The 25,956-nt window shown below is 31.9% G+C and overlaps 1 long non-coding RNA gene across 3 annotated transcripts in view; it reads right to left on the bottom strand.

Moving 5' to 3' along the window:
- Window positions 1-261: 261 nt before the first annotated feature.
- LOC103880893 overlaps window positions 262-25,956 on the bottom strand; it is a 60,102-nt gene continuing 34,407 nt past the window's right edge. For 2 of the 3 annotated variants that reach the window (XR_004182012.1, XR_004182010.1), the window contains 2 exons: window positions 13,298-13,367; window positions 7,186-10,305 (listed from right to left, as the gene is read on the bottom strand). This is a non-coding gene — a long non-coding RNA (uncharacterized LOC103880893). Of the gene's footprint in view, window positions 2,287-7,185; window positions 10,306-13,297; window positions 13,368-25,956 lie in introns of those variants that run through there. The other variant, XR_004182011.1, reaches the window with a different exon arrangement.

The following is a 25,956-nucleotide window of genomic DNA, read 5'->3' as shown; positions in this document are numbered from 1 at the left end:
CTTGTTATATTTTGTTTGTTTCTTTGATTTGATTTTTTTTTAACAGAGTCTTGCTCTGTCTCCTGGGCTGGAGTGCATGGAGTGCAGTGGCGTGATCTCGGATCACTGCAAACTCCACCTCCCAGGTTCAAGTGATTCTCCAGCCTTGGACTGCTGAGGAGCTGGGACTACAGGTGCCACACCACCATGACAGGCTAATTTTTGTATTTTTAGTAGAGATGGGGTTTTGCCATGTTGGCCAGACTGGTCTTAAGCTCCTGACCTCAGGTGATTCACCTGCTTTGGCCCTGCAAAGTGCTGGGATTACAGGCATGTGCCACTGTGCCTGGCCTGAATTGAAATTTTTACTGAGTAATTGTAGGTTCACATACAGTTGTAAGAAATAATACAGAGAGATTCCTCGTGTATTTTGTCCCGTTTTTCTCAATAGAAACATTTTACAAAACTATATTATATCACAAATAGATATAGATATTGATACAATCCACAAATTCTATGCAAATTTCCCAGTATATGTGTGTGTGTGTGTGTGTGTGTGTGTTAAGCTTGATACATTTTTATTATCTGTGTAGATTCTGTATCCATCATCATGGAAAAGATACTGAATATTTCCAGCAAAGCAAAGTTCCCTCTTTTAACAGCCACACCCACTACCCTCCTGCATCTTGCTCCTGTCCATAACACCTGGCAACAACAGGTTCTACTGCATTATTTTTTATTTGAGCAAGAAACTTCCTGGATGAAAGTCTTCTTGGATCTTCTTGGGGTTTACTCCTGACTCTAAAGTAGGAAATTCCTTGCTCTTTCATGAGGCCTCTGCTTTTCCTGGTTCAATTTCTATAGATTGTATACAGCAGGCCCTTCAGTACCATAACAAGGATTGTGTGAGAGACTCCTTTACTCCCAGTCAGGATTGTGCATGGAACTTTCTAGAAAAACTTTTTTTCCTTTGCTCCTTTTTAACTAAATTATTCTCTTTCTTCAAGTGGTAACTCTCAATCTACTTGGTGTTCACCGTCTTTTACATTTGTTGCCCGTATGCTCTGCTGTTCTGGCACTAATTCTCTCTAATGTCTTTAAAATGGCAAAAATTTACAGAGGATATTTTTAAACTTTAATAATCTATTTAGCAAATTTGAGATCTTCCCTAACTGGTTCATCTAAACCTCTGCTTTCTCATCATCCCTGTTCCCCCTTTCTCCTTTGTAACCACCTTTGACTTTCCCTTCAGGTCCCTGAATCTCTTGAACTGTTCTCCTTCAATATCCCTACCTCCGTCACACATCTAGCCACCTTGACAGACTTTTCTCCTCTCAGTCCAGGTCCTTACCTCCTTAAGTCACTAGAACTTTGTGCATCCAGCCCCCATTAAGGAATTTTGGGGACCTAGGGATTCCCAAAGCAGCCACCTATAGCTGAAAAAAAAATCATTTGAAATAGATTGTATGTTTTATCCCACTCTGATGAATACTGGAGACATCCAGATGGTCATGTGGTGTCATCCAAACCATGAGATTACATATCAGGGCAAAGAAGGTCTTAAGTTTCCTCCACAAACATTGGTGAGCCAACTCTGTTATATAACCAATGTCTCCTGTATTTCTGTATTTATGCCTGACTCATAGCTTAAATTTTAGAATTAAAGCTATGACCTTATTTGTGTCTGTCTTTATGTTCACCTGTATATATATGTATTAATGTATGTATATATATATTTATCTGATATATGTGTGATATTTTCTTACCTCTGAATGGCAGTACCAAATTAGCTTGAAAAATTCCTAAGGTTGCTCTAGTCTATTTGGTTAAAAGTACATAAATATTTATCTAAACTCAATATTACTAAAACTCTCAGAAATTAAGTAAAACACTGAACTACTAATACTTTCAATGTGAAAAAATACTATTATAAAACTTACCCAAATATTTCAAAAATCCTAGTTCACATTAATATAATCTTTGGCAAAAAAGTATAATATTATTGGTTTAATACAAATAACTATGTGTTCTGAGTTTTCAATATTAAGTATAAAATAAACATATTTTTATTCTACTTGAGAGTATGCTTTCTAAACTTATACAGGTACTTTTTTTGTCAGAGTTTGAACATGTAACATCTTCATTTATTGTAATTTCATCTCGTAGTTATTATTCCAGGCCCATCGCATTGATCATAACAGAAAATCAGTGAGTCGATATAGTGGCAACCAAGGTGGCGGTCTTATTCCTGATACGTTTGAAAACAGTCCAAAATTCACCATTCAGCACTGAACAATCAGTTCATTTCTGAAAGAAAGAATGCTATTTACGGAGAACTTTTAAAATATAAAACCAAAAAATAAAGTCCATGCATTTCTAGGTAGATTCTTCAGTAATTATTCGCGCTTGCCTATTACTTTATAAAAAGAAGTTTTGGGTCTTAATTGCAAGATTTGTAGATTACCAGTACCTTCAATTTATGTAAAATAACATAAAAAGGCCAAAAGAAAGAGATAACAAGCAATCATCACTGTTTTCTATTTGTCTAATGTTGGATAAAGAAAGAACTAAAAAGGAGCTACACAGGGAAAAGTATACCTTATATATAAGGAGATATTTCAGTTTCACTATCAATGTCTCTCGAACCTGAATTTTTCCCACAAGAACAAGCATTATACTAGATGGTAGTCATTATCAAAATAGAAAAATGCATGTAACAAAATGGAGTCACTATTCTGACAACTTTGTTTCAACATAATTATGTACAATATGTCATTAATATGTCATCCTAAGGACAGTTTTCAAACCTTTTATTAACTTAAAACCCTAGACTTCGGGTAAATTAAAGTACACAAGGTAGGCAGAGAGAGAGAGAGAGAGGTTGCACGCGCGCATGTGTGTGTGTGTATGTGTGTGTGTGTTTAAGGGAAAAAAGACTAATTTCATCATAAAATACAGTGAGTTGTTCCAGAATTTTTAAAAAATAAAAAAGATAGAAGGTAAAACTTAAACTAACATAAAAAGTTAGTAAGGTTTCGGATGAACGGAATTTTATTTGTCATAGTCAAAGCTGGTAATAGGTTTATTTATGAGATTAAAAAAACAACTTGAATATTAAATAATGTACTCATACAAAACTAGAATTTGGTTTTCTTGCTGTTAAAATGTTATTGGATTATCAGTCTACTACTAAAAAGAAGTTGTAGAAGTGTGTGTTTGTTTTTTCAACCCTCTAATTAATCTGCCTAGAAGGCAGAGATTCTGTTTGATCCAAATTGTTTTCAATTTTTAGGTTGACTTTATTAGGTCCTTGATTTTTTTTTTAAAGTCTTCTATTACAAAGAGTGAGCGTTTTTTTATAATCATGTTACCTCACATGCTTATTTTTAAAACAGTTTATTGTCACTGTGACTAAAGAGGTAACCAAGGCTGGGCGCGGTGGCTCACTCCTGTAATCCCAACACTTTGGGAGGCTGAGGAGGGCGGATCATGGAGTCATGAGTTCAAGACCAGCCTGGCCAACATGATGAAACCCTATCTCTACTAAAAATACAAAAAATTAGCTGGGCATAGTGGTGGGCATGTGTAATCCCAACTACTGGAGAGGCTGAGGCAGGAGAATCACTTGAACCCCAGAGGTGGAGGTTGTAGTGAGCCGAGATCACGACACTGAACTCCAGCCTGGGCGTCAGAGTGAAAGTCAGTCTCAAAAAATAATAAATAAATAAACAAATAAATAAATAAATAAATAAAGGTATAGGTAGCCAAGTATAGGCCACGTATAGGTTCTTAGTGACCCATGGTCTCATTTAACCAAGGGTTCAAACCTCTGGACAACTTTTGACATTTTGCCTTCCCCAAATTAAATACTGAATAACAACTTTTACACATAAATCTAACTTTTGTATTTCCTAGAGAGCGCCAGGAAATCACAAATGATTTGTCCTTTCACCTTCTAACAATAGTGGTGCTAAAAAATAGTTTAATTTACTTAATACTCCACAAATTACATAGGATGTGCTGTCAAAAAAGTTGATTAATCTTCTGTATATCCAATATGTATTGTTAAAATATTCTTATATTTAATATAATATTTATCAATTACTTCTTTAAATGATAAATTGGCCATAATTATACCTCTTTAATTTAAATACAATATAGTCTAGACCAGCAATTTACAATTGAGTATCACTTATCTATGAATTTTTATTATACAGTTATTTAAGACCTTTTTTTTTCAAATTTGCAGTTAGATTTTATCCAGTTCCTTAAATCTGATAATTATAAATGTGTTTTTAATTTCATTTGCATGTTCTCTCACTGCCTGGAAACTATAACTTTTAGGGGACCAATGCTGTTATTAAGTTGCTAAACTTTTATCAAAGAAAGTGTTCCTCGCATGATTAATTCTCTTTCACCAGTAAAACCATCCAAGAAATTTGAGTTTTTTCTTTATGCCAAAAACTGCATTGTCCTCGTAATCCCCAGTCACATGAAATAATAATGAGAGCTAATAGATTATTACAATCATAACTTTATAAACTGACACAAAAAGTCAATCTTTGTAACCCAAGTTTTTATCTTTAGTCCTGATTGCTCTTCTGTCCTTTCCTGCTGGGTCACGGCAACTGCTCCATTAAAAAATAGCAGAAAGCTGACCCATACAAATTTGGACATTATAAAATGCTTCCAGGAAGCTATTAATTACATGCATATTTGTCACCAACAGATTGAGGCTGCTTTTCCTCCAGCAGGAGAGACCTTGTTCTTTACAAGCCATATCACGAAGAAACTAATCTTAAATCCTGTGGGAAAAGTTTTTACATTGTATGCCTTACTACCAATACTGCTGCCAAACTCCAGAGGCTTCAATCCTAGACCTCTGTGCAGTAGTCAGAAATGATCATTGTGCATATATTCCCAAAAATATCTCTGATATCTCTGCCATCACCAAAATGAAATGTATTCAGACGGCTAACTGAAAAATACATTGGCTTACCACTCTCATCCTCATTCTACCATCCTCACTCAATTTAAATTTGGGCTCCATATGCTAGAAGCCTTTCAACAGCCTGCCTTCAAATCTCTAAAATTGTTTGTTATTCCTTTATTCAACTTTTAATAATAGTTCTATTTATTAAATCTCTAGGTATACTTTTCATTAAATGCCTGACTTCCTCAAATACTCCAGGAAGATAGCAAAGTCAACAGATGATACCGCTAGTCTTTAAAGGCCAAGAAAACATGAAGGCCAGCTCATCCCCTGAAAACCACTTGGTTAAATCTCAACCTCACAATGACTCTTATTTCATCTCTAATAACGTTTAAGAACCGACCTTGTCAGTCTAAAATAATGGGGTGAACTAACCAAGTGTTTACAATAGCCCATTTCTTACCTCCTGTTTGTCATAACCAAACTATAGTCAACATTATGGCCTCCCTATATGCCCCTGAACTGTACTTCTTTCCAAGACTGAGCGAGTTCAAAAAAGGGGAACATGTCCCACTGTCAATGTATTCTAATTGGCTGATTACTGTGAGGCACATTGTCAGATCTTAGTAGTCATTTCCCGTTGCTTGCCAACTTCCCCTTAAAAGTTTCTGCTGAGCTCCGCTTACCTCCTACACTATTAAAAAGGGTCTTTTTCTATTTGTGTTTGAGATGCTTGAAGTTCCTGGCTTCAGCATATTTTCCTATTGCAATGGTCTTTCCAAATAAAGTCTCCCTTTGTACACTCCAGATTTGTTTTTATGTAATACTAGCACAAACATTCATATACAGGTTTTTGTATGAACATAAGTTTTTATTTTTTTTTCTGGGAAAAATGCCCAAGAGTGCAATTGCTGGGTCATATGGTAATTGAATGTTTGCTTTTACAAGGAACCAAACAAACAGTTTTCCAGAGTAACTGTAGCATTTTATATTTCCATCAGCAGTTTCAATTGTTTCAATTTATCCCCAGTTTCAACTCATCCTCACCAGCTTTTGATACTTTTACTATTTTTGTTAATTTAGCCATTCTGATCCACATACATGATATCTCAGTGGGGTTTAATTTGCATTTCATGATGATTCATCATATTGAACATCTCTTAGTTTTGTTTTTTTTTTTCTTCTATCTGCATTTCTGCTTCTATGAAATGCCTGTTCATGCCTTTTGCTTATTTTCTAATTGGCATGTTTTATTATTGTTGGAATTTTAGAGTCCTTTATATATTCTAACTACAATATCTGTATCCTTTGATGGGTATGTGACATGTCAATATATTCTTCTTCACATGGGAATTTTCAGAGCAAAAGTGTTTGATTTTGGTTAAGTCCAATTGATCTTTTATTTTCTTTTCATTTGTGTTGAGCTGTGGTATCAATTTTAAGATATATTTGCACTGCTCTAGAACCCAAAGACTTTTTTTCTAAAAGTTTTACAATTTTGTGTTTTACATTTAAGTGTCTCATTCATTTTGGTTGAATTTTATATAAAGTATGAATTATAGGTTGACATTCCTTTTATGGGGTTATGAATATCCAACTATGTTAGCAACATTTGGTGAAAAGTTTATACTTCCATTAAATAGTTTCCATCTTTGTCATAAATAAGTTGAACATAATTATGCAATTTTCTTTCTGGGTTATTTATTCTGTTGCATTGTTCTACATGTCTATGCCTCCACCAATACCTCAGTGGTTTGACTTCTATAGCTATGTCCAGTTGTCGGATTTCTCCTATGTTACTCACTTTTGTCATGCTGTGGACTGTAACTTCCATACAAATTTTAGAATTATCTTGTTGATGGCTTCAGAAACTTTTGGCTCTAATTTTGATATTAATTTTATTACTCTTACAGATAATTTAATGGAGAACTGGCATCATTACTTGATTGCGTCTTCCAACTCCTGAATACAGTATGTCTCTCCACTTATTATGGTCTTCTTTGATTCTTTCACCATCATTTTGTAATTGTCAGCATCTCAATCTCACCTATGTTAATTTTTTTTTTTTTTTTTTGAGACGGAGTCTCGCGCTGTGGCCCAGGCTGGAGTGCAGTGGCGCGATCTCGGCTCACTGCAAGCTCCGCCTCCCGGGTTCACGCCATTCTCCTGCCTCAGCCTCCTGAGTAGCTGGGACTACAGGCGCCCACCACCGCGCCCGGCTAATTTTTTGTATTTTTAGTAGAGACGGGGTTTCACTGTGGTCTCGATCTCCTGACCTTGTGATCCGCCCGCCTCGGCCTCCCAAAGTGCTGGGTGTTAATTTTATACGTAAGTAATTGTGTTTGGAAGGATTATAAATAGCATGACATTTTTAAAATTCAGTTTCTGTATAGTCATTATTATGTAGAAATGTGAATAGTTTTTTATTTGTTTTGTTTTGGTCCTGTGTCCTATGACCTTGCAGAGAACTCACTTATTAATGTTTTGTTGACATTTGAGGTCTTCTGTGTAAAAAATCATATTGTCTGCAAAGAGAGATAATGTTATTTTTTTCTCTCCTAATATGTGTGCACTACATTGTTATTAATATTTTTGCTTCCTTCAGAGGCTAGACCTTTTACTCTTGTGTTGAATAAGACTGGTGCCTTCCTCCCTATGTTAGGTGGATGTTAAATGTAGGGTTTTGTTTTTATGTTTGTTTTAGATGCTCTTTTCCAAGTCAAGATAGTACTCCACTAATCATAATTTACTTCAAGTCTCTAGCATAAAAGGATGTTGGATTTTGTCAAGTGCTTTTTGTGATTCCATTGATATGATCATGTACTTTTTATTATTTACCTTGTTGCTATGGTGGATTACATTGATAGATTTTTTAATGTTGAACCACCTTTGCAGAAAAGGATAAATCCCACATAGTAGCATTGTGTAACTCTTCCTATATATTTTCACATTTGGCTTGCTAGTATTTTGTTGAGGGTTTTGTGGCTAAGTACAGGATAGAAATTTGTCTATAGTTTTCTTTTCTGCTACTCTTTTTGTGTTGATATATGGGTAATACTGCTCCTCTATAATGAGCTGGGGAACATTTCCTTTTTGTCTATGTTCTTGATGAAACAGTTACAATTGGTGTTAATTCTTGTTTTAAAGTTTGTTGTCTCCAGTGATAACATAGGATCATGAAAATCCTTCTTTCTGGTGTTTTTTAACTACTAACTTCTTACTTTTGATGTTTATAGGATGTTCAATTGTCTATTAAATTTTGATTGAGTTTTTAGTAGTTGGTGATTTCAATAAATTGTTCCATTTCTTCTAATCTGTCAAATGTATGAGTGTATAGTTGTTAATAGAATTCTCTAAACACCTTTTTAATGGCTGCAGGATCAGTAGTGGTGTCCTGTATTTCATTCCTAATGTTGATAATTTGGATTCCTCTCTCTCTCTCTCTTCCTCTCTCTCTCTCTCTCTATCAGTCTCATTGGAGATATATCAATTTTAGTAATTTCTTTGAAAAGATATCTTGATTCATTGTTTTTCTGTAATGTTTTACTAATTTTCTAGTTCCCTAAGGAACTGAAATTATTGACTCAAGAGCTTTTCACATTTTAATGTAAGCATTTAGTGCTATATATTTTTCTCTCAGCATTCCTCATATTTTGCCATGTTGTGTTTTTATTTTCATTCAGTTATATAATCATTTAAAATTTTATTGAAAACTTTCTCTGACAAATGACACATGGATCATTTTGTAGTTTATTTTCTACGTTTAGTATATTTATGTATTTTTTTTCCTTCTGTTATTTTGTGTTTTAGTTTGATTTTATTATGGTCACAGAACATACAAGGTATCACATTTCATTTCTTTTAAATCTGTTGAGGACTATTTTATGGCCCAGGATATGTTCTATCTTAAGGTCCCGTAAACATGTGAAAAAAAATAGTCTGCCGTTATTGGGTGAACTCTTTCATATATGTCAAAGATGTCCTGTTAGTGGATTGCATTATTCAGATGTTTCATAACCTTGCTGAATGTTTCTAGAAGCTCCAGTCATTGCTGATGTGGAGAGGGTATATTAAAGTCCCCAAATATACTCGTGAACTCATATTTTTTTTTTAGTTCTCTCAGTTTTACTTCATGTATTTTGAGGCTCTGTTTTGTGATACATGTACACTTAGAATTGTTACTTATTCCTGATAGGTTGATCCTTTTAATACTATATAATGTTCTTCTTCATCTCTGGTAATTTTAATACTTGATGACTTATTAACATTTGATTATACATGCTTTATACCTGTAATATTATATATTAGCATACAGTTGGATTATATTTTTAACCAGCTCTACCGAGCTTTGAATGGTATATTTAGATCACTCACACCTAATGTAATTATTGATCTGTTATCAATCAAGTGCGCCATTTTATCATTTTTTTATATTGATTTCCTCTGATTCTTACTCCTTTGTTCTTTTTCTTACCCTCCTATAGTTACTTCAATATTATTTTTTAAAGACTTGGTTTGTTTAAGTAATTCTGAATGTATGTCTGTATAGTTTTTCACAGTTTTATAATAGATTGGTTGTGATTTTTTATTAATACATATACTGAAATATACATATGTGAGTTACAGTATGCTGGTATTGACCTTTTAACCACATTGAGTGAAATGTTGCAGCTTTACTTCCATTTAGATTGTTTTTCCTCCTCCCCTTTTAAATATCATTGTGTATTAGATAGTGTTATAATTTTGTCTTTCAATAATCAAATACAATATATAAACTCATGAGGGAAATTAGAATCTATTATATATACCCATATGTCTGCTCTTCCCTTTATTCCTTTTGCTTCGATATTTCAATATTCTTTCTCTTAACTTTTACTCCTGTTTAAAGAACTTAGTTTAGCCAATCTTTAAAGGTAACTCTGCTAACAATATTTTATTTTAAATTTTCTTTGTCCCGAAATGTTATTATTTGTTCTGCTAACAATTTTTTTAAAAATATTTTTTGCCCTAAAGCATTTTATTTTCTCTTTATTCCTGAAGGCTAGTTGTGCCAGTTGTGGAATTTTCATTTCACAGGCCTTCAACACTTAAAACATGTTTTAATACATCCTTCTTGCCTCTATGGTTTCAGATGAGTAAGTTATAGTCACCCAAATTGGAATATTTTATAGGTAATGTTTCATTTTTCTGGATGTTTTCAATTTATTTTCCTTATCTATAATTTTCACAGTTATTTCATGCCATTTCTTGGCATGGATATCTCTTGAGGTTCACTCAGCTTATTGAATTCATATGCTTGTGTCTTTCACCAAGTTTGAGAAGGTTTCAGGCACTACTGTACTCCCCTTTATCCATGGTTTCACTTTTCATGGTTTCCATTTTCTGCAGTAAACCTGTTAGAAAATATTAAATGGAAAACTCCAGAAATTAACAATTTATAATCTTGCCATTCTGAGTAGAGTGATTAAATTTCATGTTGTTGTGCTCTGACCTATCTGAGACATGAATCATTCCTTCAGCCAGCATATCCATGGTGTATATGCTATCCACCTGTTAGTGACTTAATAGCTATTTTTTTAAATCAGATCCACTGTCATGGTATCACAGTGCTTGTGTTCAAGTAACTCTTATTGTACTTAATAATGGCCTCTAAGTACAACAATAGTGATAGTAGCAATTTGGTTATTCCAAAGTAAAACAGTAAAGCGCTTCTTTAAAATTCTCAGCTTAATAAAGAAAAAACTTATAGGCTGATGTTGCTAAAATTTATTGGAAGAACACATTTTATATCTTTAAAATAATGAAGAAGGAAAAATAATTAGTGCAAGTTTTGTCTTTGTACCTCAAACTGCAAAAGTTATAGCCACAGTGCATGATAAGAGCTTAGGAAGATGAAAATGGCATTCAATTTCTGGGTAGAAGACATAAGCAGAAACATGTTTCAATTAATGACAATTAAGATCAATACCATTAATGGTTTCAGGCATCCACTAGGAATGTTGCAACAAATTTCCGACAGATAAGGGGGAGGTTACTGTGTTCCTTTTAGCCCTAATCTTTTTCTCCTTTCTCCTCTGTTATGCCAATTATATTTATGTTAGTTTTTATTATCTCACAAGTCCATATGATGCTGTTCTTTATTATTATTATTACTATTATTATTAGTCTGTTTTTTCTCAGATAGGGTAAATTTATTGTCTTATCTTCAATTACACTAATGCTATTGTTGTCTCCACTCTAGTCTTCTATTGTGTCCATTCAATTTTTTATTTACTGTGTTTTCTAGTTCTTTGAGAGTGTTTTTTAATTTTTATTTTTAATAGTTTTACTTTAAATTTGGTTCAAAAATTATTAATTGGATGTGGAAACATTTTTATGGTGACTCCTTTAACACATTTGTCAGATAACTGAAGCATCTGTAGCACCACCACATTGGCATCAATTGACATTTTTTTCCCATTCAAATTGTGATTTCCTAAGTTCTTAACATAAGGAGTGATTTTCAATTTTATTCTGAATCTTGTCTATTATGTAAGAAGACTCTAGGTTCTAATAAAATATTTTACTTTTTAATGTAGTGAGTCCTAGTTTAGTTTTGGCATGCAAGTCTTGGCCTAATTTTATGGCAATTTAAGTTTCCCACCATTTGGGATTTTATTTGGGGCCACTTGGTTCATCTGGTGTCACTCTTGCTATCTTAAAAAGTGGAAGACCTGGCCAGATGTGGTGGCTCACACCTGTAATCCCAGCACTTTGGGAGGCCAAGGAGGGCGGATCACCTGAGGTCGGGAGTTCAAGACCAGTTTGACCAACGTGGAGAAACCTAATCTTTACTAAAAATACAAAATTAGCCGGGCATGGTGGCGTATGCCTGTAATCCCAGCTACTCTGGAGGCTGAAGCAGAAGAATTGCTTGAACTCAGCAGGTGGAGGTTGCAGTAAGCCGAGATTGTGCCACTGCACGCCAACTTGGGCAATAAGAGCGAAATTCCATCTAAAAAAAGAAAAAGAAAAAGGCGGGGGGAAGACCTTTCTCCAGGTCTGGACGCTGGATTTCTCTTGGTAGGAGCAAGCTATTGTGGGGTCCCTCAGGGGTGTCCCCTGGATGTCCCTGTGTTTCCGGGTAGGAGAATCCTAGGCCCAAAGGAATAAAAAAGCTTCCCAGTCTAAGTCACTAGCTAAAAATTGCATTTCTTTTTCTTATTCTGCCTGCGTCTCCCAATGTCTGTGGGGGAGGGGTCTCAGTTCATAGAGACAAGAAGCTTCCCAGACTGTGCCTCCTGTTATAGCTGTTTGTCTTGCTTGTTCTGCCTGTTCACCTCAATATCTCTTGGCAGAACATGGGAGGTTCATGATTTTTGGTAAAATATATTATTTCACATGAACACTTATAAAAATAATTGGAGCTTCCAATTAATCCACCTACCAAGTAGTGTTGTATTCACCTGGTATTTCCAGAAGGACTCACCTTCATTCCAGGAGAGGAATGAGTCTATAGCTGCCTTCTGATGCTAAAGCAGTGGTTGGAAAACAATGGGTCTAGGTGCTCTTCTTCTGCTGATTGAGGGGATGCAACCTGTGCTACTCCTCCACTTTTGGGGCATACAACCAGTTGGCCTTCACTTTAAATATTAAAAGGTGCTAAATGCCTTTTAGAAGTTTTCTTTTGTTTTATCTTGTACATTTCCTGGGTTTATAATGTGCACATTTCCTGGGTTTTAATTGTGCTTAGCAAGTAAGAGAAGAAAATATGAGTGTGCATAGTCTGGACTGGAAGTCCTCATCATGACTTTTTAATTTAAATAGTTTCTCTTAATTCATGTTTTTAAAAAATCTATTTATACACACGGTACCAAATTTTACAAAATGTTTTTGCATTACTTTCTTCTTTAAAAGATGTATCTTGGACTTGTTATCAGTAAATGTAGAGCTAACATAATGATCAATAACTTAATAGTATTAAATAGTTTGATATAATTTATGTAACCTGTATCTTCTGTGGGGCATTTCAGGTTTGACACAATTTGATATTACAAATGAAAAAGCATTGACTATTTCAACAAGATCAAAATGGTCTAAAAATTGACCTTAATCTCAGATTTACGATTTATCATGCTACAGTTTTGTGGATGCTGGCAAAACATATGAGACTCTCGTGCGATAGACAAAAACCATATTACTCATAGCATGAGCAGTAGCCGGAGAATTGACATTTGCACTGATTTCCAAAGCCCCAGTGATTAAAGAGGGCAAAGTGATGCCTGTACACTCAGGGGGTGATGTTACAGGAGAGCTCAGAGTTTAAGCCCTGGACAGGAAGTTTACCTGAATTTTGCCCCAGAGAGAGATATTATTATTATTTGACTGTATAGTAAATAAACCTACCATTTCTCTGGAGTGAGATATTATTTCTATTTTCCAAAGATGTTTACTGGATACAAGTTTTGAAGAGGTTCTAGAACAAAGAGGATTAAAACAAAGACTGTTAATACTACTTTTCATAGACCTGTACACACATAGAGACCTATGGAGAGGTGCCTGTTGATATGTTCAAATTCAAATGTCACTTCACACATATGTGTTTTTGACTGGACAAGACATTTTCAGGATTTTATAAACTTTCCAAACTCTTAGATGAAGGTATATAATTTCTAATATCTCCAGGAATGTTGTTTCTTGAAACTCACTCCAATTCCGTGATTTACAAAATATTTGATATTTTAAAAGCTTATGGATAAAGTAATTCAGTGATTCACAAAATGTTTAATATTTTAAAAGCTTATGGATAAAGTATTGTTTTCATAATTGCAAATACTATCTTTCCTTTGTGTGTTCAATGTAGCATTTTTCATATTTGAAAGACATTTATATTTTACTTCCTCTGTCTTTTCGTAGTTCGTATTGAATTTATTGCAAGAGTGTAAGCATTTTTCATACAGACTTTAGATGCTTTTCATGTATTAAGACAATTTGCTCTTTGTTCTTTTTTATGAGGTATAAATATTTTCTTTTGTAAAGTGCTTTTTGACTGTCTTTACAGTGTTTTCTTTGTTTCCCAGTCTGTTTGTGTTTAATGTGGACAAAAGCCACCCATTCATTTCTTTCAAGGCAACTGATTTATTTTTATGAAGACTTTCCATAGTCTCCTTTGCTAACTTATAAAACTTTCACGGTCTTAGTTTCACATTTAATCTTAAAATCCCTTTGTAATTTCTTCTAAGTTATCGTGGGATGTCCAAACCTTTTTTACTGTTTTTCTAACTTTTTTAAAATTAAAAAACGCATCTTTACCAATTGTTTATAAATAACACTTTCACTGTATGTAATGTTATTATATATATTTTGAATTCTTTCTGAACTTTATAGTCTACTAATTTGTCTACAATAACTATAGTGTCTTTATTATTTAAGCTTTAAAATTCAAAGTAATGGCCAAGAAGAATATGTGATGTTATTATATATATTTTTAATTCTTTCTGAACTTTATAATCTACTAATTTGTCTACAATAACTACAGTGTCTTTATTATTTAAGCTTTAAAATTCAAAGTAAAGGCCAATAAGAATAGTCCTCTTCTATATTTTTTTCTGAAATATTATTGATGTTTTTATTTACTTTTAATTTTAGAATACCTGGTTCACTTTCTGTATTCCTCAAAAAAACTTTCTATATCTTTAAAACTCTATTTTTGGTTTTAGATTTCTCAAGTTTCTAGAATGAATTGACAAGTTAATGATGTCATATTTGTGTTCACAGCCATCTACTATCTCTGGATTTGTTTGAGTTCTTTGATATTCCTCATTAACATTAAAAAATTTCCTTATATAAATTCTAAATATTTCTTGATAATTTTTCTTAGGTATTTCATATTTTGTCATTATATAATTTAGTGTATTTTCTCCTGTTTTTAAGTTGTTTTTGAATAAATTGATTTATGCACATTAACTTTATACCTAGAAAAATGATTAAGTTTGTTACATTATTTGTAATAGATTTTTAATCAATCCTTTATGTTTTTAGAGAAACATTAACATCATCTGTAAATTAAAATACATTTTATATGCAGAAATTCTATATGTATTTCTCTCATCTGCTTATATCCACTATTTCCTACTGTTGTTTAATTGGTGCTTAATATTGGCAAATTATAGCATCTTCATCTTTTTCTCATTTTAATGAGAAAAGCATTTTAATCAAACTAGAAATTTAAATATATCATTATTCTATTGCTATTTTATGAAGAATATTTTATTTAAAAGATTTACGGATTCTTTGGTGAGTGCTTTTATTACATATGAAGTATATAGAATACATATACTTGTTATTTTCTTTCTGTCAATAATTTGATTCATCTTGATGGATTTATTATATTGTTTTTTTGCATTATCCTAAGAAGCCGTAAGTAGTTATATTGTTCTTTTAATTGATGATGTATATCTTTTATCTAAGATTTTTTGCTTTGATATTCATAAATAAATCTGGTCTTTGATTTTTAAATGTTATTTTCTCTTTGCTAGAATTGTTTGTTTATATTTACCTAAAATGAAACTCATTTTTTTATGTTTTCAAATTTATTTGCACAAAGTTTCAAAAGTTGTTTCTTTCTTTTGGTGCTTAGTTTCCTATTATCATTTCACTTTTGTGTATCTGACAGTTCTTTCCTTTGTCCTTGACTACATTAGCTTCGTGAGGGTCCGTGTGTTTTCCAGTAAATCACTCCCGGCTTTATTTATTGATCAGGTTTCCTGTTTTTCTAAGTTGTTATCTTATGATTTCACATCCATTAAATACTTCCTATGGGGTTTGAGAGAGAGTGGTGTCCTACATTATTGTGTAAGACACTTAATAATTTTTAAATTAAATACTTCATTTTCTTAATGTTCATATTTCATCTTTTTTTAGGTTATCTGGATTGTTGTTTTTATCCTGTAAGATATGTTTTTGATATTTGTCATAAATTTTCATCAATTAGATTTTTTGTGTGTCCTACTTTTTTCTGGATTACTAATTTCTACTTTTTCTGCCTTTGTCAACAAGAAATTGTTTCTGTTATTTGTCCTTTTTCAAACTTATCTGAAATTTTATGCTAATTATGTTTTTTTTTTAGGTACTTCCTTGAGGTGTATTTTCTGTTTTAAAGATGTAATTGGGCTATTTCAATTTGACTTACTTTATTGATTAATAATGTATTCAGTTTTGTAATTTATTGTTCATCCACCTGAAATGTCATGAACTGAAATAGATAATATTGTCTCCCAAAAAAATGTTTCTAGCAATTTCTTCTTTTTTTCCTCCAGATTTTTTGGCTAGTGTTTCAGTGTTGTTTACTTTATTTGATGTGCAAATAACATTTATAATCATAAGCAATTTCTTAGCTTTATTTAATAATTCTTGCCCCAAATTTTACATTATCTGATGATAAACTTGAAATTTCACATACTGTAATTTTTTAATGCCTTTGGCCATATTTTTATTATAAATCTTCTTGGATTACAATCATTTTATTATTCCTTTATATAATGCATACAGTTGGGTTTTACTTGCAATTCTATATAAACTTTTTTTTTCCATTGTCCAGCTAAGTCAAACCAAAATAATTATATCACTTGTTTGAGGTATACATAGAAAAACAGCACTTTCTTTTCCTTAAAAAACATTTTGAAAGTCTTGTTCTCTCTGAACAAGTTTCAGCAAGATAAAAAAAAAATCATAGTCCCCACCTTTGTAAAAGTTTTAGGGTTTTTATTGCTGTTATTGCGTGTTCCTATAAATTTATCACTTTAAATTTACTGAAATTAAATCATAATTAAATTATTGAAATTTCCTTTCTAAAAAATATTCTCAATATTTGTAAATATAAGATAGATGGTTTTGTTAGTGGCAAAGGAATGAGAAATTTCATTTTTGCAAACGATGAAAACCAGTTTCAAAGGTCAGCAAATAACCTTTCCCTTTATAAAACAGAAATAGAAATATACTATATTATGTTCCAGTTTTTGAAAAATATTGCTACCAATTAGAATTTATGAAAAGTATGTTTTATTTATAAAGCAAAACATGAAATATGTTGGCATATCCATATGTGAAATTTTCAAGTATTTGTATAAATAAAATACAGAATTTTAGGGATCGGTATAAACAAATAATTGCCAAGTTAGCTAAACCTACTAATTTGAGACTATAACACTACAATTAACATAATAAAATTGGTAATTCCTTTCAAATTCTGTTTAGTGATTTTCTTAACTCCAAAATAATTCTATCAATTATATAGATTCTAGAATATTACAGAAAATAGCAAATTATTGATGAGAAGGGATTTGGGTCAAAGATTAGTAATATACATTAAGTATATAACAATATAAATATTGTTCAAGCCCAAGAATTTTAAAAAAGAAGAGACTTGAAAGCCCTGAAAGTAAAATATATGTACATTTAAATATGAAACACATATCACAATGTAAGGCATAATTTATTGATGAGCTAGCTATTATCTATCTGAGTCCAATGTGAGGAAAGTATATTTAGTTAAAATAAAATCAACAACAACGAACTTAATAACAATAGCTAACATCAGTAGATTTCACTACTTCAATAATAAAATTTTCATGTATCTTCAAATACAGTGGTCAAAATTTAAAATGTGTACAATGAGTAAATTATTTTGTGTTTGTAAAGATTTATATTCTATCTCTTTACACATACACATGTACATATTTTAGTTACAGCAAAATTTTATATGTGTGTATGCCTATATGTGATTTTGATATAAGGTAAAAGCATGAAGTCCTTTAAATTTTTGATGTTGTTTTGTGGTTATTCTTTTTAGAAATTATTTTTAGTATAGAGGAAATTGGGAGTTACCCTTTCGAAAATATATGCCATGAATAATTTAAGCTATAACAATTCTAATGTAACTATCTGAGTATTTTTATTTATCATTATCTATAGATGTGTATATTTTTCCAAGAAGACTTAGATATATGATACAGTTTCCAGCTACAGTTATGTTGATCGCATTTTTATAGAAATATTAAAATCCATTTTCTGCTTTATCTGTGAGTAACAAGAATGTGATTAATATGGCATACCATTTGAATTATGCCTTTATGGAATGTATCAGTCTAATTTCTCACAAAAAGATAATTTTTTCTTCTGTGTTAAAGTATACACTCTTTATTTCATTTTCTTGTTGAATTGCACTGTATAGAACCTTCAGTAGAAGGCTGAATAGAAGTGATGAGAGGGTTTATCTTTTATTCCCAATATTAAGTGAAAATGATTTTTTCATCAAGTATGATGTTAACTTTACATTTTTTATAGTTGCCCTCTATTAGTTTGAAAATGAGGTTTTCTTCCACTCTTAGTTTTTCTTCTTTCCTGAATGGATATTGAATTTTATCAACTGGTTCTTCTGTGTCTATTCAAGATGATTGTATATGTTTTTTTTTTTTCTTGTTTATATTGCTGGTATGGCCAATTACTGATTTTTGGTTTTTAAATGCTGAAACAATTTGATTTCTGGGATGAATCCCATTGGTTACACTATTATTATTCTTCTTATTTATTCTTGAATTTATCAGCTAAAATGTTAAGGCTTTCCATGTCTATATTTACAAGGGATATTTGTGTATAGTTTTATTTTTGTATGTCTGTCTAGCTATGGTATCAGAGTAATGCTAGTCTTATAAATGAGGAAGTTCTTCCTTCTCTTTTATATTCCGAAAGAGTTTGTATAAGATTGACATTCATTCATCCTTTAATGTTTGGTAGAATTTGCTGGGAAAGCCACCTGGGCTTGCATTTTTCTTTGTGGGACATTTTTTAAGCAAAAGTTCAATGTCTTTATAGATGTAGGACTATTCTTGTTATTCTTAGCTAAACTTCAGTATTTTAAGCCTTTCAAAACAATTGTCCATTTCATTGAAGTTGTCAAATATACTGGCATAGAATTGTTCTTAATATTTCCTTAATTTTAAAGCACGTAGGAATTTCTACTCTTTTTAAGTGTTTCCACTTTGGCTTGTGGGATCATGAGCTAGCCCCAGGTTTGTGTGCTCCTGGAGGGTGATGCATCAGACCTTTCTGGTGGTCTTTTAAGGACTTTGAACATTTTTCCCACAAGTGCACTGATCTATGCTCAACTGAAGACTAGAAAATCACCGTTCTCAGATATCTGGAGCCCTGCCGTCTATGTTCAGTGCGCTTTTCTATAGTAATCTTTCTGAGAATTTTAACGACGTTTGCCTCCACAAACTCTGAACTCTGCTTCTTCTAACTAGTGACTCCTTGTTTCTGTTTGAATATCCTTTCTCTGCATCACAGCCCAGAAACTCCCCAAGCAGCAAGTTGGGGCTTTTGTATGGAATGCCTCATTCTTGTTCTTTCTCTCAGGGATGATTATTTCCCAGATGCCCAGTATCTGAAAATATCTGCTGTCGAATATCTATCTGTGTGTGTGTGTGTGTGTGTGTGTGTGTGTGTGTATTCATATATCTTTCGACTTCATCATAACTGGAAGACGTCTGAATGTCAGTCAAGTTTTTATTTAGAAATAACTGAGTAGGGCGATCTAAGAATAACACATTTTTCAGAAATGTCTTGGGGACATTAAAAGTATTCATGTCCCTCTCATATTTTCCTTAGGTTCTTCTTTCTATGTATGTTAATTTTTATATTTAGCTTAGTTGGTTAGTTTGGTTCTGGTCAGGATATGAAAACTAAGTCAAAAATAAATGCTATAACATAGAGAAAAGGAAAAGTAGTTTAAATCATCCCACACTGGTTGAAGAAAAATGCATTTTCAATCAACTAAAATATAATTCTATCTTAATATATAATGTGACAATTTTATAGCAAATTTCAAAGCTTATTGGCAATATAGGAGACTACTTGGTTCACTGATTTATATTTTATTTCAGTAAAGGAGAAAAGTACAGATGCTTTGAACCTCAGTTCTGAGCTCAATTAACTTTGAAAGGTTTGAAAGTAATTTCCAAGGCCATACAAGTATCTAATGAATCAAGTGCCAAGGGAGGTGAAAGTGCTTGAGCAAGAGATAATAATAAACCTCCCTCTTTTTGACCCGCAAATCATGGCTGACTTTCTTCAGCCTGGTAAGTAGGACAACAGATTTTTCATGCTCGGGATGAAGTAAATCATGTAAGTATACAGAGAATAATGGTGTTCCTTATAAAATAAATGAATAAACTATAACTATAGCAAATACATTTGAATAATTAGCATTACTATTTATAAAACGACTTTGCTCTGGTATTCCTTTATATTGTCTTAGAGTGTAACATTGTTTGCAAAAGAAGCTTTAATGACCAATTTTTTTTTTCTGTCTCTCTACTTCTTCCCAAAAAGTATGGGGGTCTGTGAAATAATTACTTATTGTTAGAGTTTTCATGCCCTGTTAAATGACTTGGTAATACCATTTTACTGGTGGAGGGTCATTTAAACAAATCATATGTGTTCTGTCTTTCTCTGTTTAATTTTTACTAGAATCAAACACACAAGTGCCATTTTTACTCTATGGTATGAAAGTATTCTGATAAGAAAACACAAGGGCCCATACATCAGCTCTTAACCACATATTATTTTAAGCTTATTAACATTTTGTATATTATATAATTGCTTAAAAAATAATTTTTGCCATCAATATCACTTGCTCTATTGTGGGAAAATAACGGTATATATCCTTGGAAAATAACAGTAAATGTTTACATTCCAATATAGTACACTAGTTAATACACTAATCATTAGTTAGGATCATATAAACATTTTGCCATGAAAAATTACCTACATTGACGGCAGGGAGTGGTGGCTCACACCTGTAATCCTAAGACTTTGGGAAGCTGAGGCGGGTGGATCACCAGAGGTCAGGAGTTTGAGACCAGCCTAGCCAATGTCATGAAAGCCCATCTCTACTAAAAATACAAAAATAATTAGTTGAGTGTGATGGTGGGTGCCTGTAGTCCCAGCTACCCTGGAGGCTGAAGCAGAAGAATTGCTTGAACTCAGGAGGTGGATAGAAAATAATCTGGATTTTTTCTGAATACTATATTAGCTAATGAATTAATCAATTTTTGAATTAAATATATATAGGCCCAAAGATCCCCAAAGTTTTAAATTTTATTTAGAAAAAATTCAAATGTATATCTGAGTAATTAGTAAATAAAATATAATCTTCCAGCTTATAATTTAAATATTGGGGAGTTGGAAGAGAGATTCAAGCTATATTAAATAAGGATTTTTTCTTTTATGTAATATTTCATTTTGAGAATTCTGTCCTACACTTTAATAAATTCTAGAATGTCCTCTGAGTAGTGCTCCATCCAAATGCATCACATTTACTCACAAAAAAAGCATGGACAGATTCTCCATAACTCATCAGAGTGCAATCCCAATAGCAAATATATAATTTACAATATATAATTTTACCACATTATTCTAGACCTAAGTTATGTACTATTTGCCCTTTAAAAAAAATCTAGTTTATGATTTTTTTCCCATAATGCATACATTTTCAAGATTCTAAAAACAATTTGTCTCCATTTGAGGTAAACTAATCTCTACTTATTAAAAAATGTTTTATAGATAAGGAACTATTCCTGAATACATAGTGTTAGACCAAACTTCCCTTTGAAACTCTTTCTCCCAGGTTTTGCTTCTTCTATATAAATAAAGATTTGTTTTCTTTTCTTATTTATACATCTCTCATCTGAAATAATTGAAGTTCTAAGGTGTTGTTCACCTGTTGTATTACCTGTCGGACTTAGGCATGTTAAAGATTAACTTCTTTATTAATATGTAATGAATGAAAGAAATTGCAAAGTGGCGTCCACAAGACACATGTAGTATTCCTAGGTGTTCTCCAATCATTTAATGATGTGTGAACATATATAAAAATGAGGTATATAATTAGAATAATCAATAGAGTATACATTGGAGATGTTTTTAATTTCTTTCAAAATAAAAGGATAAATAGGATATTGTGCTTGAGGAGAACATTTTATTTAGGAAAAAATTTAAAAGTATATATTTGAGAAAAAAAATCTGTGCTACAAACTTAGGGAAAAATAACCTTTGAATATTATTAGAATTGTGATATCAAGCTAGAAATTTCACCAAATAAGTAAATCAGTGTATCTAATATAATACTTTTAAGGGTTACAGCTCTTTTACAATTTGTCTATCAGATTTTGCAGCTAACTCCCCATACAAAATAAATAAAAACGTATGTAAACACATAAGTAAACAAAAAATAATTTTAGAGAGAAGGTGGAAATGCATATATTTTTAGTTAGACTTCCCTTTTGAAGTATCTCAAGATGAGAACTTAGAGGCTTATTTCAGCAGTACAGGCCTATTCTCTTCATTAACATTCATTAAGCATCAGTTATAAAAAGTCCTAGCTTGCTGTTAATACCTTGCAATTTGCTCCACAAATACAAAATTTTCTCCAATTTAAAAAAGTGCAGATACGGAAATTCGGCTTCTATAGTAAGTGACTTATCCTGTGACTAGCCTTGGGGATTTATTATGTAAAATATATGCTAAAATATTATACTATATTAACATATATGTTAACATAATGATTAACATGTTTATTGTGTTCATTTTAAGTTTATTGGTGAATGCTTATAGATTAAAGTTTACAACTGTGCTGCATACGAGTATGAGAATAACACTAATTATAACAGTTACATTTGTCTTTTATAGAACTTGTAAATAAATACAGTAAGAGTGGACTTAAATAAAATGCATTAACCACATTGGTAAAAATAAATTTGACCACAGGACAATAGTGACAAACTACTCTATGTTTAATTTAGAGAACCAAATAGATTCTTTGACATGCTGTACTGCTAGTCATATTTTATGCAGATAAACAGAATAACCTTTTCCAAGACTTGGTCAGTAAATAAAAGAGGCATTCATTTTATAATATTTACACTGTATAGAAAGTACCTTTTTATTTATCTCAACTTCTAAAAACCCTATTTATTAAAAATGTGTTATGTAGAATAATCACATTGAAAAATATAATTTGCTTAAGATTATGAAATAATCTTTATTATTATGTAGAATTAAATAGAATAATGTTTATTCTTTCCTGCATTGTGCAATATTTCTTTGATAAAAAGTTTCTACACCTTACCTCATCATCTACTCTATTTAATTTTTGATATTGAACACAGTAATCACCCTTTCCAAGGTTTTACTTTCCATGGTTTCAGTTACCCATGGACAACCATGGTCTGAAAATATCAAATGGAAAATTCTGGAAATAAACAATTCATAAGTTTTAAATTACACACCATCCTGAGTAGTATGATTAAATCTGGTACACCCTGTCCCATCCTCTACTGGATGTGAATCATCCCTTTGTGCAGCCTACCTATGCTGTATACATTGCCCACCTTTTAGTCACTTACTAGTTGTCTTGATACAATAAGATATTTGGAGACAGCGAGAAAGAGGGACTACATTCACATACATTTTATTACAGTATACTGTTATAATTATTCTATTTTATTGTTACTGTACCTAATTTATAAATTAGACTTTGTCACAGGTATGCATCTATAAGGAAAAACATAGTTTATACATATGCTCCTCAAATTATGATGGGGCTTCTCAAATTATAATCCCAACGAATATATTATAAATCAAAAATATCATCAGTCAAAAATACCCTGAAATCATAATTTAAACCATAGTTAAGTCAGGGAGCATCTGTTTAGATTTCAGTACTATCCTCATTTCAGGCTTCTATTGGGGGTCTTAGAATGTATTCCAAAGAGATGAGGGGGCACTACTGTATATAATATACATTAAAAGTTACTAAACTAAACTTTTAAAATTACTAGTATGAAACTTACATAGAGTAAATAGAAGGTATCCTTATATTTAACATATTAAACATTTTAAAAACAGCAACAAGAAAAACAGAACAAGGATATTATTAGTGTGTTCGACACTTGGAAATATAAAATCCATATCAAACTGCCAAGATAGTTAAATAGGTAAACCAGAAAAAGGGAGAATAAAAGTACCATGTTGATGTGTTTAAACAGAGTAGACAGAATAGAGTCATGGCAAATGACTTCTTAAAATGTCTTGAATGATATTAATATTTTATAACACTAAAACTGGTTCTATTGTTACAAAACAATGAAGACAATGTGGGAAGTAATGTTATCTAACATTTAAATTCCAACAAAATTCATTCGAAATAACCATGAATTGAGGGATAAGTAAATATCTTCACTCTTTAATACTGAGACATCTTATTTATACAATGTATACAATTTTATTTCTAATAAAAATTTCTGAAAAATTATGAAAACATCCCCTTATTTTGTCTTTGTGCCTTCAAGTAAAAATGAACATAAAACATCCAAATATTAATTTATTTATTTACCAACACAAGTTTTGGACCCCTGTATATATAAAATACTCATTTGGTTACTATTAATATAAAAAAACTCAATTAACTATTCACATCTCCAATAGACATGGGAGCTGCACAAGAGAGGAATATAAACAGATTTAATACAAGAAGGAAACAAAAGTGTCTTCAAAGAAGCACAGGGGCAGAAATAACACTATGAAATTTCAGAGAAAGAACTGTTTTTATTTGAGGGACTAACAGAAGTTTAGAGAAATTCTTCGGATCAGGGGAAAATGCAGAGCAAAAACTAGTCAAGTCTATAAGACAGCATTAGAAAATATGCGAAACAAAAAATATTTGGTGCCAAAAGGGAAGTAATAGATTACCATGTTTTAATACACGAAAGTGTCCTCAGACATGCTCAGACATGCTTTGATACTTTGTAAATGAATATTGAATTATTGTATAAAACCCATGCTAGGAAGCTAGGAACTCACATTTTCAATTAAAAAGCTTTGGTTCTTTTTTTTTTTTTTTTTTTTTTTTTTTGAGACAGGGTCACCCTCTGTTGCCCAGGCTGGAGTGCAGTGGTGCGATCTTGGTTCGCTGCAACCTCTGCCTCCCAGGTTCAAGTGATTCTCCGGCTTCAACCTCTTGGGCAGCTGGGATCACAGGCGCGCAACACCACGCCTGGCTACGTTTTGTATTTTTAGTAAAGACAGAGTTCCACCATGATGGCCAGGCTGGTTTCTAATGCCTGACCTCAAGTGACCAACCCACCTCGACCACCCAAAGTGCGGGGATTACAACCGTGAGCCACCGTGCCTGAACCTTTTACATCCTTAAAATCAAAGTTAAAAATAAGAGTATGTTGTCAAAAATAAATAATATTAGAATCTAAACTGCAAAATATATTCTGGATGACCAGATATCAAGGGAGGAAGTATAGATATTCTAGTGTTTTTCTGTCTTTGTTTTTGTTCTAAGAGTGAGATAGAATAAGAGGGAAAGGGAAATATAGAAAATATTTTAGCAAATATGCATATCTTTTACACATGGAATATTAATAACTAGAATTTTTTTGAGGTGTTAAGTTTTCACAAAAAGAACACAATGGATCCTGAGATCCGATTTTATATAGTGAAAGTTGTAAATGTATAGTTTCTTAAATTAATTCTGTTTTTTCACCATATGGATATGCATATACTTGTTTCTATATATTTACAATTTTTTATCACTTGAGTCAATGCTTAAAAGAGTAAGAGTTAGATAATTAGATGAATGCAATTCTGGAAAGCAGACACTATAAGAGTTCAAACTTATTAATGAAAGAAAATGTGGAATTCATTTTTAAATACTACAGCTATATAAAAATATTTGTTTAAACAGAAACATGCAAGTTTGTGGTTTTGTTGTATTATCACCTTAGAAAATCCCATTTAGCAAAATGTATTAAGTAGTAATTCTAAAAATAATTTTCATTAAATATTATCTCATGAAGAATTCATTAGAACTATTTAACATTCTTGTTTTTGAAAGGCAAGTTTTTTCATGCTGGTTTATAATGAGCTTTCAAAATAGAAATAATAAACTAATAGAATTTCAAATTTTAAATTAAAGTTTGAAACAATTGTTAGAAGAG

This window comes from Papio anubis, chromosome 2 (assembly GCF_008728515.1).
Source record: "Papio anubis isolate 15944 chromosome 2, Panubis1.0, whole genome shotgun sequence".
Classification (NCBI taxonomy): domain Eukaryota; kingdom Metazoa; phylum Chordata; class Mammalia; order Primates; family Cercopithecidae; genus Papio; species Papio anubis.
Note: the sequence above shows the minus strand (reverse complement) of the source record. Positions and strands in the feature narration are given on the sequence as shown.